General features: G+C 40.2%; 1 long non-coding RNA gene and 1 pseudogene across 2 annotated transcripts; one reads left to right on the top strand and one right to left on the bottom strand.

Moving 5' to 3' along the window:
- The first annotated feature begins 3,988 nt into the window (after window positions 1-3,988).
- On the top strand, window positions 3,989-5,096 carry LOC122435316 (annotated as a pseudogene).
- On the bottom strand, window positions 4,346-22,354 carry LOC122435318. Of its 2 annotated transcripts, none has more exons than XR_006267634.1 (3): window positions 22,243-22,354; window positions 4,670-4,854; window positions 4,346-4,480 (listed from the first exon to the last, which is right to left on the bottom strand). It is a non-coding gene; the product is annotated as an uncharacterized LOC122435318 (long non-coding RNA). The 2 variants fall into 2 exon arrangements; XR_006267635.1 differs by lacking the exons at window positions 4,346-4,480; window positions 4,670-4,854 and adding exons at window positions 18,430-18,486; window positions 20,686-20,814 and having other exon boundaries at window positions 22,243-22,351.
- Between the last annotated feature and the right edge of the window lie 314 nt (window positions 22,355-22,668).

Raw genomic sequence — 22,668 nt, 5'->3', positions numbered from 1 at the left:
AAGAAGAAGATTGGTTCCTTCTGAGCTCTAAGTCCTATGACTGGCCTATGTCAAAGTTTTCAGATGGTATCGCTTTCTGTAGGTCTTCAAAATAACCACAACAGGAGTTTTTTAGAGTAAAACTAGGGCCTTGAAGAAAAACAACAGGAAAGAAAGAACAAGGATGATGTCAAAACTCCATCCTTCCATTGCTTCTGAGGAAGAAATTGGTAGAAAGTTGATGCTTCTGTTTCTCTGAAGCAGTGACGAATAGATAATCAGATAGGACACCCCCAGGGGGGAAAAAAACTGCACATTGGCATCAGCTAGCTCAGAGTAACCTCCATTCTGTATACATCTGATAGCTTATGGTGAACGATGTCGGATTCATGATCTCCAAAGAAGAAGATATAGATTCAGGACCAGGGACCAGGCTTGATCACTCCAGAGCTTTGGTGTAGCAGAGTTTTATTAAAGTACAAAACGGGACAGAGAAAGTTTCTGACATATACATCAGAAAGGGGATGGAGAGTGCCATACTCACTAGTCTTATCAAGGCCTTTTATACTTTTATCAGACCCACTCCCCCAACATACATCTTAAATTAACAAGATTAGAACTAACAATAGAATGGTCTTACCAGACTTTACAACATGCCTCTTAAGATAAAAAGATTAGTCTTGTTAAGGAGAAACAAGGTTCTTGTTAAGGAAAAACATGTCCTCGAGCAAAATACATTGTTACACTAAGACAAAGCAATGTAGAAAAAAAAAAATGTTTGTCCTTTTCTCCTCCTTGACAGCCCCAGACCCCTTTCTCCTCCTTGGGGACCCTGGACTTCTTATCAACCTACCTAAGAAGTATCTCTCATCCCACCCTTTTTTCTTTTATATCCAATGAATATTTTCTTCATATCCAATGAATATTTAGGACTGATTTCCTTTAGGATGGACTGGTTTGATCTCCTTGCAGTCCAAGGGACCCTCAAGAGTCTTCTCCAACACCACAGTAGTTCAAAAGCATCAATTCTTCATCATGCAGCTTTCTTTTATAGTCCAACTCTCACATCCATACATTATTACTGGAAAAACCATAGCTTTGACTAGACAGATCTTTGTTGGCAAAGTAATGTCTCTGCTTTTTAATATTCTGTCTAGGTTTGTCATAGCTTTTCTTACAAGCAGCAAGTGTCTTTTAATTTCATGGCTGCAGTCACCATCTGCAGTGATTTTGGAGCCCAAGAAAATAAAGTCTGTCACTGTTTCCATTGTTTCCCCATCTATTTGCCATGAAGTGATGGGACCAGATGCCATGATCTTGTTATAAGTGTATATAAAGTTATAAACTTTATATAACTATCTCAGTTGTAAGTTTCTATAAAGGCCTGGCAAGTTCCCCATAACTCAGAATCCAAACGTGCAGTAGCCTGTAATGCCTAAGAATCCTCTCAATAGTCTTAAAGTCATAGGTAGAGAATGATTTAGTATAGGTTTAGTTCTAGAAAGCATACTTTGAATCAATGACTGAAAAATATTTGGCTCAATCAGGAATTTCAGACAATAAAGTATAAGGGATTAGGCACCACAGGGTGTAAAGGAACCACAGCCTCATTTATTATTTGTTAACCCTGAACTTGTTTCCATTTATCATTTGACCTTTTTAATACCCAAAACAGGAGTGTTGTATGGACTATTACAGAGAATTAATAGCCACTGTTCCTTTAAATTTTCATTGATTGGCTTTAACCCTTCCTTAACCTTGGGCTTTAGTGGATACCGCTTTTGATGTGGAAATAGGTGAAGGTCTTTGAGCTTGATAACAGGAACAGCATTTTGTGCTTGACCCACAGTTTTTCCATCAGCCCACACTCTAGGATTTACATTTTGTTCAGTTAATGGGAGAGAAAGAGCAGGTTCCATATTCATGAAAACAGAGGCCTGGACCTTGGTCAGTATATCCCTCCCCAGAAGGGGTGAGGGAGACTCCAGAGGATAAGAGAATACAGCACAGAGTCCCAGTTGCAGCTTAAAGGATGACTGAAATAATAGCATTTGGCTCATCCAGACAGTCCCATTACAGTAGTGGATCAGGAGGAAAGTGGACCAGGGGCTTCAGTGAGCACAGTGAAAATTGCCCCAGTGTCTAAAATGAATTCGACTGATTGGACCCCCACAGTTATTAATACCTGGGGTTCCTCAGATGTAATTAGGATGGGAGTTTGTGTGGGGACCCCCGGGAACCTTCAGTCCCAATTGCCTTGAGAGTCCAACCCCTAGGGCCTACGCCTCAGAGGGTAGTCTCTTCTCCAGCAGTGTGGTCCTTTGCAGATCCATGTGGAGCCGGGTGGGGGGGGGTGGGACTTAGACACCTGAGGGCAGTAATAACAAGCCCATCCCTTTTCACCTAGGTCCCTCTGGGCATTTTTCCTCAGGCTGTTTCAGAGCTGATCTGAAAGCCATTGTTAGGGCTTCAGTCTTTCCTGGTCTTTTTTGCCTTTTCACCTTTTTCCCTTGTATTCTCTGCCATAATAAACCATCTGAGCAACAGACAAAGGATTAATCTCAAAAATATACAAGCAACTCCTGCAGCTCAATTCCAGAAAAATAAATGACCCAATCAAAAAATGGGCCAAAGAACTAAACAGACATTTCTCCAAAGAAGACATACAGATGGCTAACAAACACATGAAAAGATGCTCAACATCACTCATTATTAGAGAAATGCAAATCAAAACCACAATGAGGTACCATTACACGCCAGTCAGGATGGCTGCTATCCAAAAGTCTACAAGCAATAAATGCTGGAGAGGGTGTGGAGAAAAGGGAACCCTCTTACACTGTTGGTGGGAATGCAAACTAGTACAGCCACTATGGAAAACAGTGTGGAGATTTCTTAAAAAACTGGAAATAGAACTGCCATATGACCCAGCAATCCCACTTCTGGGCATACACACTGAGGAAACCAGATCTGAAAGAGACACGTGCACCCCAATGTTCATCGCAGCACTGTTTATAATAGCCAGGACATGGAAGCAACCTAGATGCCCATCAGCAGATGAATGGATAAGGAAGCTGTGGTACATATACACCATGGAATATTACTCAGCCATTAAAAAGAATTCATTTGAATCAGTTCTAATGAGATGGATGAAACTGGAGCCCATTATACAGAGTGAAGTAAGCCAGAAAGATAAAGAACATTACAGCATACTAACACAAATATATGGAATTTAGAAAGATGGTAATGATAACCCTATATGCAAAACAGAAAAAGAGACACAGAAATACAGAACAGACTTTTGAACTTTGTGGGAGAATGTGAGGGTGGGATATTTCAAAAGAACAGCATGTATACTATCTATGGTGAAACAGATCACCAGCCCAGGTGGGATGCATGAGACAAGTGCTCCGGCCTGGTGCACTGGGAAGACCCAGAGGAATCGGGTGGAGAGGGAGGTGGGAGGGGGGATCGGGATTGGGAATACATGTAAATCCATGGCTGATTCATATCAATGTATGACAAAACCCACTGGAAAAAAAAATAAAAGAAAATAAAAAAAAAAAAAAGAAAATGCTCAGGCAGCACGAGTCTGGGGTTATCAAAGGTGTTTATGGAAGAGAAGTTCAGCCAAGAGGTCACAGGCATTGCCCTTGCATCTTATATTTTGTCATTCAAAACCAGTAATTATTTTTAAAGAAAAAAAAAGATAATGTTTATCTCTTTTCCCAAGTTATCAGCAATTTGCTAACATGTATCTTTATAAACAAAGACGAAACATTTATCTTATTCTCCCCACCTGATCTCTCCAGAATTCAGAAACTCTTGGTGAATAGTCTTATTTTATGGCAAGATACTTATTTGCATAAGTTCAGTAAGAATCTGTTTTTATTCTAACAGGACACAATTGGAAACAAGGCTTTGCTTGGAATGTCATATTTTAAAATGTGCGTAAGGGGTCCATAAGGCATTGTTCTGGATTCCCACCACAACTTAAAGGGAAACTTTCACAATGTCCAGAGCCCTTGATGTCCTGCAAATGAAAGAACAGGATGTCCTTAAATTCCTTGCAGCAGGAATCCACTTAGGCGGCACCAACTATGACTTCCAAATGGAATAGTACATCTATAAAAGGAATAGTGATGGCATCTACATCATAAATCTGAAGAGAACATGGGAGAAGCTTCTGTTGGCAGCTTCTGCCATTGCTGACATTGAAAACCCAGCTGATGTCAGTGTCACATTCTCCAGGAATACTGGCCAGTGAGCTGGGCTGAAGTCTGTTGCTGCCACTGGAGCCACTCCTACTGCTGGCCACTTTACTCCTGGAGCATTCACTAACCAGATGCAGGTAGCCTTCCAGAAACCGAGACTTCTGGTGGTTACTGACCCCAGGGCTGACCACCAGCTTCTACAGAGGCCTCTTATGTTAAGCTGCCTATCATTGCTGAAAGTGGAAGTTCCCAGGTGGCTTCCCAGGTGGCGCTCCTGGTACAGAACTCACCTGCCAATGCAAGAGACATAAGAGAAGTGAGTTTGATCCCTGGGTCAGGAAGATACTCTGGAGGAGGGGAGGGCAACCAACTCCAGTATTCTTGCCTGGGAAAACCCATGGATAGAGGAGCTTGGTGGGCTACAGTCCATAGGGTTGCAGAGTCAGACACAACTGAAGTGACCTAGCACACACACTCACCATTGCTCTGTGTAACAGAGACTCTCTTCTGCATTCTGTAGACACTGCCATTCTGTGCAAAAAGGGAGCTCACTCAGTAGGTCTGCTGTGGTAGATGCTCACCTGGGAAGTTCCGCACATATGTGGTACCATCTTCTGTGAACACCCATGGGAGGTCATGCCTGATCTCTACTTCTACAGAGATCCTGAAGAGATAGAAAAGGAAGAGCAGGAGGCAGCTGAGAAGGCTGTGACCAAGAGGGAATTTCAGGGTGAATGATCTTCTCTAGTTCTGGAGTTCACTGCTATTGAACCTGAGGTGGCAGACTGGTCCAAAGGTGTGCAGGTGCCCTCTGTACCTATTCAGTAGTTCCCCACTGAAAACTGGTCTGCGGCTCCCACTGCTTGGACCACTGAATAGGTAGGAACAACCACTGAGTGGTCTTAAGCTGTTCTTCCACAAACTCTTACAATGGAAATTCGATTGGTGGAAAATAAATTTCTAAAAACTAAACAAATAAAATTTAAAAAATCAAACTGTGCATAGAATCAGATATGACAAGGCAGCTTTAATGAACAGCGTATTATGGTAAGAACTTCCCTTCCTATGAAGAGTTGAGTTGAGAATATGTTCCAACAACTCACCTCTATTATGGCTTAAACTCCTGTTTTGACCAAGTTGCATGCCTGTATGCAGCAGAGGAGCGCCCTGTCTGTCAGCCCACTGTCTCTGGAAATGCAGGTGTTACCAGGCCTGTGGAATATGTAGATCCTCCAAATGCCCCTGCCCTTATTCCTATGGCAGCCCCTGGGGCCTGTAGAGAGGTAATAGAAGAAATTCCCCCTAATGCCTAGTGTACAGATGGGTCCAGTCAGGGTAACCCACCCACATGCATTTCAATGGCTCTTCAGTCCAACACTGACACCATCTGGATGGAAACAGGAATGAACCATAGGAGCCTATGTGCTGAATTTGATTTCACTGGTGATCACTGATGAGCCCTGGCTATTAGTCCTTTGCACTGACAACTTGTTGGGCTATTCTCAAGGGTTTAACCCTATGACTTGGACAATGGAAAGCCAAAGGATGAATAATCATAAATAAGTCCTCATTGAATCAGGATATGTAGAAAGACTTTGAGGTTCACCTGCAAGAAGCTCAGTTGGTAAAGAATCTGCCTGCAATGCAGGAGACCCTGGTTTGATTCCTATGTTGGGAAGATCCCCTGGAGAAGGGAAAGGCTACCCACTCCAGTATTCTGGCCTGGAGAATTCCATGGACTGTACACTCCATGGGTTCGCAGAGAGTCAGACACCACTGAGCGACTTTCACTTTCACTTTTTTACTTGCAAGAACCTGAGAACCTGAGGCAGTCCTCATTGTCTGCCACAGTAGATCAGGTGCATAGAAAGACTGGCCACTCTAGCACCCAGGTGTATTACCCAAGGATGCCAGATTGCCCTTGTAAGACAGTGACTTGGTTAATGCAGTAACATGTCCTGTTTGTTCTAAAAACAGCCAAGGCAACTGCCAAAGGAGCCTGGGGCCATCCACCAGCGTCCCCCATCAGTGAGGCATTGGCAATTTAATTATATTAGCCCCCTCTATCTCAGTTAATGTGCTAAATACACTTTGGCTTGGGTAGACACTGCATTTGGCATAACCCAAGCTTTCCATTGTTGCCATGCAAGCTAGATTGCCACCATTAGGAGATCAGAGAAGCTGAGTACCATGTACAGATATCTTCATAGAACAGACAGTGACTGGGGGTTCACATTTCAAATATCATGGTAGCAAGGCTGGCAAAAGTATATGACATTAGTGGAGGTTCCATCTTTCCTATGGCCCACAAGCAGCAGGGTTGGTAGAAAGGAAAAAGTAAAGTGAAAGTCACCCAGTCATGTCTGACTTTTTGTGATCCCATGGACTATATAGTCCACTGGAGTGGGCAGCCAGAATGGCTTCTCCAGGAGATATTCCCAATCCAGGGACTGAACTCAGGTCTCCCGCATTGCAGGCAGATTCTTTACCAGCTGAGCCACCAGGGAATCCCTGGTGGAAACTTCAGGAAGGAAAAATGGAATAGTAAACAGCAGGTTAAATTACTAACAGGTAAAATGACCTTGGCTGAGTAGACTAAAGTAGTGTCACGGGCCTTACTCTATTTGAAAGATCAAACAGTAGGGCCTGTTGCCCCATATTGCTTCGACTCTCATTATGGATCAACATGCTATGTGCTGAGAACACTAAGCCCCATCACACCTAGGCAAAGTGTTATCTATTGAAATTTGCAATGGTTGTAAAATCCAAATCATCTCACCAAGATGAAGGAGAACTACTCAATCACCACCGGGATCCCACCGTCCTACTGGAAGTCAGGCCTATTGATGCACAATGTAACTGGAATGGAACATGCACCATTGAGAAAGGGAAGAAGGTGGAAGTCCTAGTCAACTTACCCCACCCCCCATCTGACTCCTCATGCCTGACAGTACTATCTCCCCTAACAACATGTACAGTATGTATAAGCAGGTCAGCTTTCAAAAGCTGCAGTCATATTAATGTCTATATATCAGACATCAAGTATTATTCTACAGATGGGAAAGATCTTCCCATACAAATTCCTGCTAAATATCTGTCTTTTTAACCTTAGACTTCTGCTGACCCTGTCCCGTGGTGTCCAGTCACTGGATGGGCACATTTTCCACTGGTAGGATCATTCAGCCATTGTCTTTTATTCCATTGGCCTGGAGGACTTTATAGCACACAGAATCCCTTACTAGATTCACCCAACAAGACTTAAATGACAGGCAATAAGCCTTTCCTTACTGAACACTGACAAGTATCTAATGAGAAAAAAACATCCTCTAAAGTAGGATGGGTAGCCATTCCCTGCTCTAGGGGATCTTCCTGACTCAGGGATCTAACCCGGCTCTCTTGCACTGCAGGCAGATTCTTTACTGCTGAGCTACCAGGGAAGCTCTAAAGTAGGATGGTCTTGGACAGTATTATTGCCTCACAAGGATGCACCTATGCCACTGTCCAAACAGAATGCTATATGTTCATACCTGATGAGTCTACTAATGTATCAACTTTACTAAATCACATGAGGACACAAGTGAGTGAATGCTCTGAGTGATCCCACCTCTAGTCTTAGGAGACTTAGTAAATCAGTGGTTTAGATCATGGAGTTCTTGATGGAAAAAAACTGTTACTTATATTAAGAATCATTATCTTTATATGTGTTTTCTCTTGTATATGCTTATACTGTTGCTGTGGCATCTACCTCCAATGTAACCAGACAGCTGCCAGTCAAGCCACGTCCATGGTAATAAAACTCCTTGCTGATTGCTCAGACACTGCAGAAGAGGGCAATGTATAGTTTTGTAAGAGCTGGTTACCAGGGATGGAGAGTATTAGAGGAGGTTATTGAACAGGATGTGACCTCCAGTTGACCTGCACGCTGGACCTGGACAATTGATGACTGCTAACATTTTCCCCTGTTCTTGGAATGTACATTCTTCCCACCATTTGCATACTAGGAGCTGTTTCAACAATGCAGCCTTAAGAGAGTGACATATTGTTGAGACAATCTGAACTGTGCACATGACTGAACCCTGTTAAGGCCTCTATATAAACTTTTAAGATGCTGGCTAGTAGGTGCAGTGATCTACTTGTCTTGCAACTACTCAAGACAAGCCTCATATGTAAGTTCCCTTGCTTATTAAAACTGCCCCTGGCGACTTCCCTGGCCATCCAGTGGTGAAGACTCCCCACTCCCAACACAGGGGTCACTGGTTTGATCTCTGTCCGGGAACTAAGATCCTGCATGCCACACAACACGAACTAAAAAAACAAAACAAACCCCCTGTCACCTACCAATCTGGAGTGCTCTCTTTCTGTAGTTTCTCCTTATCTTCCAAGTACGGAGGCCAGTTTCAAATTTCGCCCAGGGACTCCCAAGGTTGCAAACCAATATGAGCCCATATCAGTAAATTTAGCCTGATCCAACTTAATGTTCCTTCCATCATTATCCTACATTCTTAATATACATTCAATCTCTCCAGGTTTCTGCTTCTATAAATTAGAAAACTCAATTAGTTCCTTTGGAGTGTAATGCTCTCCCTCATGGACCATACTTTGTATCTCATCTTTAGAAGCCTGCTGGGACCTGAGTATAGTTATAGGTCTAGAAGCAGAGAAGGGTGATGGGAATGGATCCTGAGGGGTCTCACAATTATCCTCCATGGCAACTGCATGGAGGGAGGTAATTACCATTTCCTCAAGCAATGCTGTGCTAATCCCCCAGATGAGTAGAAAGGACCATACCGCTGGGGGTGGGTAAACTGGGAATGGAGATGCTGCTGACAATGGGGGTAAGGAGGCCACTTTTGCTATAGCTGGGGAAGACACTTTGCCTGGGGCTGAGGATGTCAATTTGGCTGGGGGTAAGGAAGTTGATTCCACTGAAAACGGGGATGCTGCTTCCACTTGGGGTGGAGAGACCTCTTCCACTGGCAAAGATTTATCAGTATTTAGGGACTCAAAATATCTAGCTTCATTAGAGTCTTTCCACACATTTCCATCAAAGTTTGCAGGATCTCATTATTTCCCAGTCAGCACCTTCACTTTTAACAGTAGACACTCTGCAAGGCTGAGAGTTAAATCTGTGTTGTAACTCAGTCAATTACAAGGTGAAGTTCTGTGTTTGATTTTCAGCAATTTTAGCTCTGCTTCTACAGGAGATAAGATTGTTCTCAAAGGTACACAGAGAAGCTCTTACGTGACATTTACATGACATTCAAACTCGGTATTCAAATCCCCGAGCTTATCCTTTTCTTACACCACTTTGTCCAGCAACATTAGGAACAACCAACATCATTTACTTCCTTAACTTTCAAAAAATGTTGAAAAGTATCATTCACTGAGTCACTTAGCCTCTTGCTTCTTATAAGTGCTTGGTTGTGTGCATGCATGCTAAGTCACTTCAGTCATATCTAACTCTTTGTGACTCTATGGACTGCAGTCTGCCAGGCTCCTCTGTTCATGGGATTCTCTAGGCAAGAATACTGGAGTGGGCTGCCTGTGTTAGCAAGCGGGTTCTTTACCACTAGAACCACCTAGGAACCCTAGTGCTTGATCACAAGTATATATATTGTGTATCTCTACAAACAGTTCCCATCATGGACTATCAATGTTCTCTTTACTAGTGAAAATAGAGTCATCAGTGTCTTTAAATCTAATCAGATTAAAGAGTCAATTCCAGAAACAACAGAACCAAATTATTTAGGTCTATTACCCATTTTGAGTTAATTTTTGTAAAGGATTTAAGTTCCATATCTACATTCATTACTGTGATAATCTTCTTCAGTGGCATGTGTTCCTTTTAGTTTTTATGTATCTATCGTAGGTTTGTTGTTGTTGTTTTTGTTTTTGGCTGTGCCAAGGCATGTGGGATCTTGGTTCCCTGGCCAGGGATTGAACTCATGCTCCCTGCAGTGGAAGCATGGAGTTTTAACCATCGGACCACCAGGGAATTCCCCTTATTGTAGGTTTTTAATTTGTGGTTACCATGGGGTTCATATATACTACTATACATACTTCTTTTAAACTGTTATTCATTTTAGTTCAAACACAGCCTAAAAGATCTACATTTTTTACTTCCCTCTCCAACATTCTGTTTCTGACATCATATTTTACATTTTCATGCTCATCCCTTTACTGTTTATTGTAGCTATGGCTGCTTTTACATTTCTTGGTATTATAATCTACATGCTGGCTTCTTTAAATGATCTTCAATTTTTACTATATATTTGCTTTCTGTAGTGGGACTTTCCCTTTCCTATATATTCTTACTTATTTTCCATTTAGAGAAGACCCTTCAACAATTTCTTTTAGGGTGCGTTTAGTATTGCTGAATTATTTTAGTTTTTGTGTGTCTGAGAAGTTCTTTCTCCTTCTATTCTAAATGAGTAGAGTATCGTAGGTTGCAGGTTTTTTTCTCAGCACTACATTTTCAATTCCCTTCTCTCTCTTCTCTCTCCACCAGTAATGTGAGTGTTGTTATACTTAATGCTATCTCAAAAGATCTCTTAAAGTGTTCTCATTTTTTTAACTTGTTTTTCTGTTTGATGTTCTGGTTCAGTGATTTTCATTATTCTAACTTTCAGATCACCTATGTGCTCTTGTGTATCACTTAGTTTGCTATTCATTCCTTCTAGGGTATTTTTTTATTTCAGTTACTGAATTCTTCATTTCTAACTGGATCCTTAAATTCACACTGTGTTCATCTATTCTTTTTCATAATTCAGTTAACATTCTTATTACAATTGCTTTGAATTCTTTATCTGGTAAATTGTTTCATTATTTGCTTTTTCATGGGTATTTTCTCTTGCTCTTTCAATTGGAACCAGTTTCTCTGCCTTTTCCTTTTGCTTAACTTTCTCTGACTCTATGAGTTTAAGTGAAACACTTACCTATTGTGGTCCTAAAGGAGTGTCCTTATGTGGGAGCATCCCCATACAGGCTGTGTAGGCACAATGCCTTTGGTGGGAGAGCTGAATTTGATGTGGATGAAAGTCACATCTTTCTTCAGGGTGTGCATATTACCTTGGTATGAGGTGGGGCTGGAGATGGAGGTGCTAGTGCCGGAGCCACATATGAGGCAGGGTTTCTGCTCTGCTCAACGACACCACTAGTCTACTGGGGGCAGAGTCTGCTCCCAAGGTGCTGGAGCAGAAGTTCAAAGGTTTAGACACAAGCTGACTCTGTTCCCTGAAGTGTGTGCTTTCCCCTCTCCCAACATTGGGACCCTTGACCCAGAGGAGGGGGGCAAGTGGGGCTCACCAGTGCTCTCAGCTCATGTCCATGACCAGTGGTGCAATCTGTCTCTGGTGCACTACCTGTGCAGGTATCCACGTTGTTTCCCTCACTCTGTTCACATGCAGCATCAGGTCCAAGACCCCCTTGTTCCTCATAGCCAATCACTACCCCCAGCTTCTGCCACATGAACAGCCTCTCCAATTAAAAACATCATCCATGAGAGTGGTACATTTGTTACAACTGATGAACCTACATGGATAAATCATTATAACTCAGAGTCCATAGTTTATATTAGAGTTCAATTTTGATGTACATTCCATGCGTTTAGACAAATGTATAACGTCATGTATCTACCATTACAGAATAATACAGAGTTGCTTCAATGCCCTAAAAGTCCTCTGCACGCTGCTCATTCACCCCTCCTACGTCCCTAATCCCTGACAACAACTCATCAACTGATCTTTTCACTGTTTTCATAGTTTTGCCTTTTCTAGAATGCCATAAAGTTGGAATCATATAGTATGTGACCTTTTTCAGATGGACTTCTTTCACAAATATGCATTTAAGTACCCTCCATGACTTTTCATGATAGCTTTTTTCTTTTTACAGCACTTTTTAGGAATATTTACTGATATTCCATTGTCTGAATGTACTACACCTTATTTATCCATTCTCCTACAGAAGGACATCATTGTTGCTTCCAAGTTTCAGCAATTAAAAATAAAGCTGATATACAGCCAAGACATGGCAACAACCTAAATGTCCATTGACAGATGAATGGGTAAAAAGATGTGGTATACATGCATGCATACATATATATACTATATATATATATATAGTATATATATATATATATATATATAATGGCATTTTACTCAGTCATAAAAAAGAATAAAACAATGCCATTTGGACGGACCTAGAGATAATCATACTAAGTTAAGTCAGATAGAGAAAGACAAATATCACATGATATCACTGATATGTGGAATGTTTAAAAAATGATACAAATGAACTTATTTACAAAACAGAAATAGACTCACAGACATAGAAAACAAACTTTTGGTTACCAAAGGGGAAAAGAAGAGGGAGGGACAAATTAGGAGTTCAGGATTAACAGATTAATACTATTATATATTGTGTATAATAGTATACAATATTGTACATTCCCTGGTGGCTCAGTGGTAAAGAATCCATCTACCAATGCAGAAGATGCAGGAGATGCAAGTTCAGTCCCTGGGTTGGGAAGATCCCCTGGAGAAAGAAATGGCAATTGACTCCAGTATTCTTGCCTGGGAAATATCATGAACAGAGGAGCCTGGAAGGCGACTAAAACAACTATTATATATAAAATGACAAGGATCTACTGTATGGTACAGGAAATAAATTCAATATTTTGTAACAACCTATAATGGAAAGGAATCAGAAAATAACATATATGTGTGTGCATATATATATACATATACATACATACACACACACACACACACATATATATCACTTTGCTGTACATCTGAAACTAATACTACATTGTAAATCAACTATACTTCAAAAAAAGTTAATTGTTTTGAAAAAAAGAGAATAAAGCTGATATAAACATCCATGTGCAAGTTTTTGTGTGGCCATAAGTTTTCAATTGCTTCAGATAAAAACCAAGGAGCATGATTGCTGTATCATATGGTAAGAGTATGCTATACTTTTGGAAGAAATTGCCAAATTATCTTCTAAAGTAGCTGTACCACTTTGCATTCCTACCAGCACTGAATGAGAGTTTTGTTCCTCCGCATCTTCGCTAGCGTTTGTTGTCATCAGTGTCCTGGATCTAATGGGTGTATAGTGGTATCTCATTTTTTTTTTCATTTCCCTTATGATACATCATGTGGAGTATTTTTCATATGTTTAATTTCTACCTATATATCTTCCGGTAGCTGTGGCCAACCTAGACAGCATATTAAGAAGCAGACACATTACTTTGCTGACAAAGGTCCGTCTAGTCAAAGCTATGGTTTTTCCAGTAGTCATGTATGGATCTGAGAGTTGGACTATAAAGAAAGCTGAGGGGCAAAGAATTGATGCTTTTGAACTGTGGTGTTGGAGAAGACTCTTGAGAGTCCCCTGGATTGCAAGATCAAACCACTCAATCCTAAAGGAAATCAACTCTGAATATTCACTGGAGGGACTGATGCTAAAGCTGAAGCTCCAATACTTTGGCTACCTGATGCAAAGAACTGACTCACTGGAAAAGACCCAGATGCTGGGAAAGATTGAAGGCAGGAGGAGAAAGGGACAACAGAAGAAGAAATGATTGGATGGAATCATTGACTCAATAGACATGATTTTGAGCAAGCTCTGGGAGTTGGTGATGGACAGGGAAGCCTGGCGTGCTGCAGTCCATGGTGTCAAAAGGAGTAGGATACAACTGAGCAACTGAACTGAAGGGGTCTGCTAAGGCCTCTTGGCCATGCTATAATTGTATCATTTTTCTTACTGTTGAATTTTAAGAGTGCTTTGCATATTTTGATAAAAGTCTTTTATTGGATATATCTTCTACAAATATTATCTTCCAGGCTGTGGTTTGTCTTTTCATTTTTTTGACAGTCTTTTGCAGAGCAGAAAATTTTAACATTAATTTCAGCTTATCAATCCATTTTTTAATAGATCGTGCCTTTGGTTTTACATCTAAAAAACCACTGCTAAACCCAAAGTCATCTAGATTTTCTCCTATGTTCTATTTTCAGTTTTATACTGTTGTCTTTTACATTTAGGTCTATAGTCTATTTCTGAGTTGTTTTCATGAAGGGTATGAAATTTGCTTCTAGATTCTTTTTTTTCTCCATATATACATACTCGGTACTTCAGCACCATTTGTTTTAAAAAACTCTTTTTGGCCCATTGTATAGTCTTAACTCTTTTGCTAAACTGTATAGTCAGTTCAGTCAGTTCAGTCCTCAGTCATGTCCGACTCTTTGCAACCCCATGAACCACACCATGCCACGCCTCCCTGTCCATCTCCCAGAGTACATCTAAACCCATGTCCATCGAGTCGGTGATGCCATCCAGCCATCTCATCCTCTGTTGGCCCCTTCTCCTTCTGCCCTCAATCTTTACCAGCATCAGGGTCTTTTCCAATGAGTCAGCTCTTTGCATCAGGTGGCCAAAGTATTGGAGTTTCAGCTTCAACATCAGTCCTTCCAATGAACACCCAGGACTGATCTCCTTTAGGATAGACTGGTTGAATCTCCCTGCAGACCAAGGGACTCTCAAGAGTCTTCTCCAACACCACAGTTCAAAAGCATCAATTCTTCGGCACCAGTTCTTTATAGTCCAACTCTCAGATCCATACATGACCACTGGAAAAACCATAGCCTTGAGTAGATGGACCTTTGTTGGCAAAGTAACGTCTCTGCTTTTTAATATGCTGTCTAGGTGGGTCATAACTTTCCTTCCAAGGAGTGTCTTTTAATTTCATGGCTGCAATCACCATCTGCAGTGATTTTGGAGCCCCTGTTTCCACTGTTTGGAGCCCCTGTCAGCCACTGTTTCCACTGTTTGCCCACTATTTGCCAGGAAGTGATGGGACCAGATGCCACGATCTTAGTTTTCTGAATGTTGAGCTTTATGCCAACTTTTTCACTCTCCTCTTTCACTTTCATCAAGAGGCTCTTTAGTTCTTCTTCACTTTCTGCCATAAGGGTGGTATCATCTGCATATCTGAGGTTATTGATATTTCTCCTGGCAATCTTGATTCCAGCTCGTGCTTCTTCCAGCCCAGTGTTTATCATGATGTACTCTGCATATAAGTTAAATAAGCAGGGTGACAATATACAGCCTTGACATACAGGACTGGCATAAAAACAGACACATAGACCAATGGAACAGAAAAAAGAGCTCAGAATTAAACCTTTGCATATACAGTCAACTAACATTTGATAAGGAAGCCAGGAACATCCAATAGGGAAAGGATAGTCCCTTCATCAAATGGTGTGGGGAAAATGTATAACCACATACAGAAAAATAATACAGGAAATACTGAAAAAACTGAACCTTATTTTACACCACTTATGAAAACTGCCTTGAAATGGATCAAAGACTTATACATAAGACCTAAAAACATAAAAGTACTGGAAGAAAATATAGGGAAGAAGCTCCCTTACATGGGTCTTGGCAAAGTTTTTTCAATGTAGCACTAAAAGCACAAGCATCAAAAGCAAAAACCAACAAGTGGGACTACATTAAACTAAAAAGCTTCTAAAAATGACAAACAATCCAAGATAAAAAAGCATAAAGAATTAAAATTGGCATTTCAAAGATGGGGAAATTCAATAAATGTATATAAATATGCTCAACATTATTAGTAAAATAAAATTAAATTAAATTAAAAACTTCTGTACAGCAAAAGAAACAATCAACAAAATGAAAAAGCAACTTATGGAATAGGAAAAAATATTTGCAAACCATCTATCAGATAAGGGAATAATATTAAAAATATATAAATAACTTATACAACACATACCACTCAATGATTTAAAAAAACTCAATTTTTAAAATTGGTATGAAAACAAAATAGGACATTTTTTTCCAAGAAGTAATCCAAATGCCAATGGGTACATGAAAAGGTACTCAACATTATTAAGCATCAGAGAAAAATAAATCACAAAGCCACAATGAGATACTACCTTAAACCGGTAAGACTACAGGTCATCAAGAAGATAAGAGATAATAAGTGTTGGAAAGGATATGGAGAAAAGCAACCCTTGTGCAATGTTGGTGGGATTGTAAGCTGGTTCAGCCACTTTGGAGAATAGTATGGAGATTTTTCAGAAAACTAAAAATATAACTAATATATTATCCAGCAATTCCACTTCTCAGGATACAGTCAAAAGAATGAAAGTAGGTTAACAAAGAGATATTTGAACTCCTATGCTTACTGAACCATTATTTACAATAGCCAAGATATAGAAACAAATTAACTGCCCATTAATGAATGAATGGATAAAGATGTGGTGTATGCATGTGCGTGTATATACATACATACACACACACAAATATATGTATGTATGCACGATGTATATATGTGCAATGGAATACTACTCAGCCATGAAAAAGGAAATTCTGTGCTTTGCAACAACAAGGATGGACCTTAAGGACATGACACTAAGTGAGATAAGTCAGACACAGAAAGACAAATAATCTATGATATCTCTTATATGTGGAATCTAAAAAACCCAAACTCATAATAGCAGAAAGTAAAATGGATTTGCAGGGAGTGGGGATGGGGTGGGAGACTGGGAGAGATATTGTATAAGAGTAAATAGTTAAAAATAGTAAATAAATAATTCTAGAGACCTATACACAGTCCAGTGATTAAAGACTACAAATCTGTATTAAACATTAAATTTGCTAAGGAACTAATCTTAATTGTTCCCAATAATAGAGGAAATGATAACTATGTGATGCAACAGAAGTGTTAGTTAATGGTACAATGGCAATTAATCTGCAAAATAAATGTATTAAATCAATATAATGTATATCTTAAATTTACACAATGCTATATGTCAAGTATGACTCAATAAAAAAATTAAAAATAGCTGTCAAACCACAAAAGAAAAGATGAAGAGAGGAAGACAGGAATAAAAGAACTACAAACAGCCAGAAACCAATTAAAAATGTGATATGTCCATACATATCAATAATTACTCTATGTAAACTAAACTCTCCAATCAGAAGACAAAGAGTGGCTATAACAATTTAAAAAACAAACAAACCAAGATCCAACTATATGATGCTAACAAGAGACTGACTTCAACTTTAAGGACACATATCAATTAAAGAGAAGGCATGGAAAAAGATATTCCATGCAAATGGAAACCAAAAGCAAGCAGGGATAGCTACACAGTTCAGTTCAGTTCAGTTCAGTCACTCAGTTGTGTCCAACTCTTTGCAACCCCATGAATGACAGCATGCCAGGCCTCCCCGTCCATCACCAACTCCCGGAATTTACTCAAACTCATGCCCATCGAGTTGGTGATGCCATCTAACCATCTCATCCTCTGTCGTCCCCTTCTCCTGCTCCGAATCCCTCCCAGCATCAGGGTCTTTTCCAATGAGTCAACTCTTCTCATGAGGTGGCCAAAGTATTGGAGTTTCAGCTTCAACATCAGTCCTTCCAATGAACACCCAGGACTGATCTCCTTAAGGATGGACTGGTTGGATTTCCTTGCAGTCCAAGGGACTCTCAAGAGTCTTCTCCAACACCACAGTTCAAAAGCATCAATTCTTCGGCACTCAGCTTTCTTCACAGTCCAACTCTCAGATCCATACATGACCACTGGAAAAACCATAGCCTTGAGTAGATGGACCTTTGTTGGCAAAGTAATGTCTCTGCTATTTAGTATGCTATCTAGGTTGCTCATAACTTTCCTTCCAAGGAGTAAGCGTCTTTTAATTTCATGGCTGCAATCACCATCTGCAGTGATTTTGGAGCCCAAAAAATTAAAGTCTGATACTGTTTCCACTGTCCCCCCATCTATTTCCCATGAAGTGATGGGACCAGATGCCATGATCTTAGTTTTCTGAATGTTGAGCTTTAAGCCAACTTTTTCACTCTCCTCTTTCACTTTCATCAAGAGGCCCTTTTGTTCATCTTCACTTTCTGCCATAAGGGTGGTGTCATCTGCATATCTGAGGTTATTGATATTTCTCCTGGCAATCTTGATTCCAGCTTGTGCTTCTTCCAGCCCAGCGTTTCTCATGATGTACTGTGCATATAAGTTAAATAAGCAGGGTGACAATATACAGCCTTGACATACTCCTTTTCCTATTTGGAACCAGTCTGTTGCTCCATGTCCAGTTCTAATTGTTGCTTCCTGACCTGCATACAGGTTTCTCAAGAGGCAGGTCAGGTGGTCTGGTGTTCCTTCTCTTTCAGAATTTTCCACACTTACATTACCATATGTAAAATAGCCAATGGGAATTTGCTGTATGCCTCAGGAAACTCAAACAGGGGCTCTGTATCAACCTAGAGGGGTCAGATGGGGAGGGAGATGAGAGGGAGGTTCAAGAGGGAGGGGATATATGTATACTTATGTCTGATTCATGTTGAGGTTTGACAGAAAAAAAAATTCTGTAAAACAATTATCCTTCAGTAAAAAAATAAATTAATTTTTTAAAAAGTGGACATAGGACTTGAATAAACATTTTCCAAAGAAGTTATACAAATGGTCAGCAAACAAATGAAAAGACGTTCAACAGCATAATTAGAGAAATGCAAAATAAAACCACAAGAAGGTAACTACTTTATACCCACTAGGATGGTCATAATCCAAAAAAAAAAAAAAAAAAAATACCAAAGAACAAGTGTTGATGAGGATGTGAAAAAAATGGAACCTTTGTAAATTGCTTGTGGGACTCTAAAATAGTGCAGCCATTCTGGAAAGCTTGGTACTTTCTCAAAAAGTTAAACAGAATTACCATATAACCTAGCAATTCCACTCCTAGGTACATGCCCCCTAAGAAATGAAAACAGGTGCTCTAAATTTATCTAAAATTAATGATAATTGCAAATCTCTGTGATTATACTAAATACCACTGAATCATTCATCTAAAATGTGTGAATTGTATTTTATATGAATCATGTCTCAATATAGCTGTTATGTGTATGTACCCACACATGCACATACTCTCACTCACACACATGCATGTGGAGTGAAGTACGAATATATGCTACTACATGAATTAACCTTAAAACATTAAGCTAAGTAAAAGAAGCTAGTCACAAAGGACCACATATATGATTCCATTTATATGAAATGTCCAGAATGGGCAGGGACAAAATATACATTAGTGGTTGCCCAGGACTTGAGGGAATAGGGAATTGGGGTGATTATAGATAAAGGTTATAGGGTTTCTCTTTTGAGGTGACAAAAATATTCTAAAATTGACTGTGGTGATGATTCTAGAACTCTGCAAATATACTCAAAACTACTGAGTTGTACACTGTAAGTGTGAATTATAGCTCAATAAAGCTGTTTTTTTTTCCTAAAAAAAAAATTAAAACATATCACTGGGAGACAAGGGGTTACAGCTTGAATAGAACTAATAAGGGAATCAGCTATGGAAGCTCACTCACACACAGAACCCTGTGCCCCGGATTCATCTCCTCTAGTCAATTAGAAGGCATAGAGGACACAGCTGGTGGTTTATATCCTGGACTATGTGATCCACATGGGCAGCTTAGGATTTTACTCGCTAAATATGCAAGATGTGTGTCTTCCACATTTTGCTATACACTTGTTGGTAGAGACTGGCACCATGAGTTTCTACAGATTTAGCCCACCTTTGCCTCTGTGGTCTGGTGGCTACAACCAGCATTTCCCTCACAGGAACTCTAGTAGCTTTATATTTCTACTTGTCATTGATAATTTGCTGAGGATTCTAACAGTGCTGCTTCTCTTTTATGTCCCTACTTCCAGAAAGCTAGATTCTTCCCTAGAAAAGATTCCACATTTCAGTGGACATGCAAAATACCTCCAGCGTTCTGGTGTAACATGTGGCAGGCAATTAACTGGCCAGAGGTATGGGCTAGCCCAAGACCTAACCTGTCAGCAATGGGCAACAGTTTCAGCTACAAGAGATGTAAATAAATGAGCAACAGCAGCAGTATTATAAAATGGGATATAGCCACAGAATAGCAAGAGGGAAAATGACTATGAAGATTTTCCCAATCTTCTTTTCCAGTTGTGTATTTTGAAAAGAAGGAAAAACAAATAAATTCTTTTCCTCTTTATTTTGTAGGAAATAAGGATGACTCATTTTTTATGAGTTTTCACTCCAACTTAACATTTCTCCCCTCACCTTCCTCTCTAGTTTCTTTTAGAGCAGGCACTTCATATCTTTAAGCAGCTTTAAAAATCCTAAGGCTCATAGTTTTACTTCAACCACTTGATTATCTTCCTGTACTAGTTCCAGACCTTGGCTGCTTACCCAATCAATCCCCTCCTCTACCCAATTTTAACTATCTACATGTAACACTCAAATTCTTTGAGTAAAATCATTCTATGTAAGAACAGTACTTCATACAGTGAGATGATAAAGGTGAACAGTACAGTTGGTCTTATTTTGTTTTTGAACAAAAGGATATTTTCTGAAAGTCATTGCCTGGGATTATATGTGGAAAGTCATTCTGAGTTGTCAAAAGATTTATTTCCCCTGCACTCACCTTCCCATTATCCTCCAAGTATAGCTGACACCAATCTGCTACTCCATTTATCTCTAGATTTTTCCTTCAGAGCAACTACAGTATGAGGATTCCAATCACAGTCATGGACAAAGGCATCATCAGCATAAACTAAGAATGGTAATGTAAAATAGTCAATCTCTACAGAAAGATTAGACACTGGTTGATATTAATATTATAGGTCCCAAATGGCCAACCATAAATAAAGGTTTCAAGCTCTAAGATTCAGAAATTGCAATCTCCTTGAGGGAACACCCAGTTGTGGACAGAGTTGGGAGTTAGTTTCCTATAATCATGGGGCTTCCCTGGTGGCTCAGATGGTAAAGAATCTGCCTGCAATGCAGGAGACTCAGGTTCGATCCCTGGGAAGGGAAGATCCCCTGGAGAAGAGAATGCATACCCACTTGACTATTCTTGCCTGGAGAATCCTATGGACTGAGGAGCCTAGCAGGCTATGTCCACAGGGTTACAAAGAGTCAGACACCACTGAGTAGCTAACACTTTCACTTTTTATATTCAAGACCTATCTTTATCTTCCTCCTCATTATCTCAATAAGCAGATACTTAGTACTATATTGACTGGGGAACTTACAAACATGCTCCTTAGGGCTAAGATAGTATTATTAATAATACAAATATTTAGAAGATATATAGAAACACCATAAAACCTTGAATACTTTAAGTATTTATACCATGCACATACCAAAGGGCAGTGCATTTTAGGTAATAACCACACAGTAGTGTTCAAAAGATAGTAGATAGGAAGGCATTTGCTATGCTGTGCTCAGCCAAGTCCAACTCTGTGATCCTTTGGACTCTAGCCTTTGGGCTTCTCTGTCCATGGAATTCTCCAGGCAAGAATACTGGAGTGGGTTGCCATTTCCTCCTCTGGGGGATCTTCCTGACCCAGGGATTGAATCTGCATCTCCTGCAGCTCTTGCATTGTAGGCTAATAGATTCTTTACTGCTGAGCCATCAGGAAGCATTAGCACTCCTTAAATTACTCTGGGCAGAGTTTAAAACGTTATTTGAATGACAGTCTAGTGAAGGAAGTTATGAGAAAACATGTCAGGCATCAGATTCGTGGGAGAAGGCTCACGGGTATAAAAAAGGTGGCAGTCTATTAGGGGGTGCTGACATTCAGTAGGAGGACTTTAGACTTCATCCACAATGAAACAGGAAGAGTCTTCAGGAACAGAATTGCATGATCAAAAGGAAGACAATTTCTTCCTACATTTTAAAGAGCTCACCTGACAAGGGGACATTAAATTTCCTAGGAAGGTGATAAAGAATTTGTATTCTATTAACAAAAAGAGATTTGGAGTTCACTGCACTTTAATACAAATATATCACATTTGAACAACATAATTTTCTCATGGCCTTGAAGAGTAACACAAATAAAGACTCAAGAGTGGACCAAACCTGAGTAGGGGTCTGGGGAAGAGGCTGCTACTTCAAACTCATGGTCCCTAGAATCATCACCTGCATAGAGAACTCCCACCCAGTGCTTCTCCAGTTCAGGGCAGTGACATCACTCACAGCCTCTCTGCCGGGGTTCAGCCTCAGCATGATCCAGGGGGTACCCTCAGGATGAATGGCGTCGGTGAGAGAGAGAAGACACGTGAAACCAGCCTTGATAGGGCCAAGTCTGCAAGGGAGAGAGAGAGAAAGAGAAAAAGAGAGAGAGAGAGAGTGACCAGACGGGGGGTGCAACAGAGTCTGGCAATCCTTTATTTTTTACCATAGCTTTTATACCCTAAGTTAGTACATTTCTAAGGGGAAGATAGTTTAACATTAAGTCAGCTTGTCCTTCACGAAACCAGGGTGTTTTCTGCATACTTCTTTGTTTATGAGGGTCTTGTACATTATCTTCTGGCCTTGGGGCCTATTAACATTTTATGCAAGTCAGGTGAATGTAAACCTGTTTTCTGTTTCTATGGTGACCTTAACTGAAAGGTAGCAGTC

Source organism: Cervus canadensis, chromosome X (assembly GCF_019320065.1).
Source record: "Cervus canadensis isolate Bull #8, Minnesota chromosome X, ASM1932006v1, whole genome shotgun sequence".
Classification (NCBI taxonomy): Eukaryota; Metazoa; Chordata; class Mammalia; order Artiodactyla; family Cervidae; genus Cervus; species Cervus canadensis.
This window is presented reverse-complemented; position numbering and strand designations above follow the sequence as displayed.